The 3,662-nt window shown below is 51.2% G+C and overlaps 1 pseudogene; it reads right to left on the reverse strand.

Moving 5' to 3' along the window:
• Window positions 1–2,862: 2,862 nt before the first annotated feature.
• LOC116418252 overlaps window positions 2,863–3,662 on the reverse strand; it is a 2,816-nt pseudogene continuing 2,016 nt past the window's right edge.

The raw sequence follows: 3,662 nt of genomic DNA on the forward strand, positions 1-3,662 counted from the left end.
ATCCACACTCCATTCAGATCCAGCAATCCATTCGCACAGTTTTTCCCCTCTGTTCCCTCTCGGCTTGCCCACGTACACACCTTTGCTAAACCACAGTTCACTCGAGGCATTCGCGTCCATACAAACCAACACCCGTTTGCCTCTCAGACACTCAAACACTTTTTCCAGGTACTCAATATCATTTTCAATTTCACCATCATATTTGCTATATAGAGAGATCATAAAGATCTCCCCATATTCCCCTTTCACACTCACGCACACACTATTCTCACTCACCAGTTCCTCAATCAACATACACACACAATTTAGGTCATTCACAACAATTGCAGACAATCCGCTTCTACTCCAAAAGACCCTCATGCCCGATGGAAGGCCACATACCTTACCGTGGGCAAAGTATGGTTCCTGGAGCAGACATACATCTATTCCCTCATTCACAATACACTCACTCAGGTCACTCATCACATTCATACTACGCTGGCAGTTCAGCTGCAGAAACCGCGCTTCTCTATTCGCCATCTTGGAGTGTCCTTTCTTTTTGCCACCTCAGTCGCATTTTGTATCCTGGACACTCCGACGATGTCACGGGATGACCTGCAGGCATACCTCTCCTCGCGCAGTTACCGCAATTGAACTGCTCTCTACACTCACTTCCCACATGTCCACTCTTACAACATCTCACACATACTCTTTCTCTCTTACATTGTCTGGCCACGTGCCCAAAGTCGAAGCAATTGAAACACCTGTTAATTCTTTCAAACTCATTCACTCTAAAAGACATCCATTTCACATACACTCTACTCTGACCTAGCAATCTCATTTTCACTCGTGGACTGACTTCCAGTATAACATTACTCACATCCATACCCTTCTTTCCACTTCTGAACAGTACTTTCACACTCTCATGAAAGTCGCGTTCACTTACACATCCATCCATATTTTTCTGGTACACCTCAGTCAGGAGGGTCTCATCCGTCATGCTACATGGTACATCATATAATATGACCTTTGGACCAAACCTCCTGGCCTCAGTGACCTGCAAACCCACTCTCTCAAACTGCTTCTCATTCAACAACCTATTGCATTCATTAACACTCACCGTTTCGACAACCACACCATCTCTTACCTTTCTCACAGCTTTCACCCTTACATCTACGTTCTTACTGACTTCATCCACAATCTTCTTTCGTACCATATCGCTGCTTTCATTCTCTTTCCCCCTTACAATCACCGCGTAGCTTGGCCTTACTGCTGGAGTAGCAGGCGCAGCACGCGGGACTGCCGCACTTGCACTTGACGCACCAACATTTGCATTCGCCCCTTCCTTCGCACCCATACATTCGAGCTTGCTTTTCAGTCCTTCGTTCTCGCATACCAAACCATTCATTATTTGCTCCATTTTCCCTAGTTTTTCGAACACAGTCACACACACAGATTTATTCACATTCAGTTGGGACAGCATAAACAGACGAATCTCGTTTGCCAGCTGTCCCACCGTCTCGAGCGCACTCGCATGCACACTCTCTTTCACTCTTCCTTCGCCGTCCTCCTCCTCACTTTCTCCATCACTCTCAGTTTCGATCAGGTTCACATCTTTCATGCCGGCCAATTTCTCTGTCGCTTCCTTCAGCTCCTTCAAGAGTTGCAAGGATTTCTCTTTCTCGTCCCTCTTGTCTACTTTCTTTCTCTGTCTATCTTTTGCCTCCTCCTTCAGTTTTGCCGTTATTTCTGCTCTTGCTTCTGCCCTTTTTTGTCTATTTTTCATTTTCTTCATCTTCTTATCTTCATCACTCAGTCTTTTTTCCTCGCATCAGTTTTCCGTTTAAGCGTTCTTTTGTTCTTCACAGCATACTCTTCCTTTTCTTCCACTATCACCTCATTTTCCGGCTGCGCCGTCGGTTCGGGGATGTCCTCCGTTTCCATAACCCCTTCCTCCGTTTCCATACCCCTTTCTTCCGTTACCTTACCCGCTTCCATACCCCTTTCCTTCAGAATGGCTCTCTCAAGCTCCTGATCTCTCAAGTCCTTCTCTCGTGCCTTCTCTCTTCTCTGATGCTCCTTTTTGGATTTTGGGTCCAGAGCATCACTCGGCTCATCTCGAAGACCCGTTCCCGATCGAGATTGAGATCGTGAACGGGGTCCCCGATAGGGCGTACGGTTTCGATCACCCGATGAGGCGGAACTAGCTGAGAAACCCTCCTCCTAGACCTCCTCACGTTCTCCTTTCCTCCTTTACCCTCCTTTATTTTATCCGAGGCTTGATTTTTATTTGTCATGACATCTAGTTCGTACCGCCCCCCTTGTAAGGCAAGCCCGTACGGGGGGCGTTCAGTTCTAGGCACGGTCTATAGGTCCACCGGGGTTACGGCCCTACCCCGGTAAGGCAAGTACATCCCGTCAGCCGCCACAGCCAACGGGGGTTGGTGGGCTTGGGACTCCTCACCCAGGAGCCATTCATCCCATAGCCACCCACCTGAGCGTAGGATTGGGGGGGTTTTATAGAGGACCCCACCTCGCGGCCGGGCGGTTAAGCCGAGCCCCCGCTCCCCACACCGCCAACGTACCAACGCCACGCCCTGCGAAGGTTGTTGAAGACGGTGCAAGGTTTACGGGCCAAGCGACGGCGCTCATCGCTTGGGACTAGGAACCCCGGGGTTGTCAAGCCCGGTGGCTTCCGATCCGGCGCTTCGGTTTGCGTTCCCACACTTCTCAGGGTCTCCTTTCCGCTTTCGCGGATCGGTTCCTGAGAGTGGGGTCGGCTAGCCAAAGCACCGGATCCTCCACCACTTCCTGGGTTTGGATCACTTTAGCGGAACAGGAGTTCGCTTGCGCAAACTCCTGAACTCGGGCCCCCTCGGCGCGACAAGCCAGTGATCGTGAGGGGGGGTAGATAGGGACAGTGGGAATCTCGTTAATCCATTCATGCGCGTCACTAATTAGATGACGAGGCATTTGGCTACCTTAAGAGAGTCATAGTTACTCCCGCCGTTTACCCGCGCTTGCTTGAATTTCTTCACGTTGACATTCAGAGCACTGGGCAGAAATCACATTGCGTCATCACCCGCGAGGGCCATCGCAATGCTTTGTTTTAATTAGACAGTCGGATTCCCCTAGTCCGTGCCAGTTCTGAGCTGAGCGTTGAATGGCGGCCGAAGAGAACGATCAGGACGGCGTAAACCGCCCCAAAAGCCTCGCAGCAAGGAAGATCCGCGGGAGGCCAAGGCACGGTACCGAGCTCGGATCCCGACCCCCCCGTGAAGGAGGGTCATTCACCTCGCCCAGGCCCGGCACGTCAGCCAGACCCACTTCCCGACCAAGCCCGACGCGCCCCGCTCCTCAGAGCCAATCCTTATTCCGAAGTTACGGATCCAATTTGCCGACTTCCCTTACCTACATTAGTCTATCGACTAGAGGCTCTTTACCTTGGAGACCTGCTGCGGATATGGGTACGAACCGGCGCGACACCTCCACGTGGCCCTCTCCTGGATTTTCAAGGTCCGAGGGGAAGATCCGGACACCGCCGCAACTGCGGTGCTCTTCGCGTTCCAAACCCTATCTCCCTGCTAGAGGTTTCCAGGGAACTCGAACGCTTATACAGAAAAGAAAACTCTTCCCGGATCTCCCGACGGCGTCTCCAGGTCACTTTGGGTTACCCCGACGAA

This window comes from Nasonia vitripennis, unplaced genomic scaffold (genome assembly GCF_009193385.2).
Source record: "Nasonia vitripennis strain AsymCx unplaced genomic scaffold, Nvit_psr_1.1 unplaced0115, whole genome shotgun sequence".
NCBI classification, from domain to species: Eukaryota; Metazoa; Arthropoda; class Insecta; order Hymenoptera; family Pteromalidae; genus Nasonia; species Nasonia vitripennis.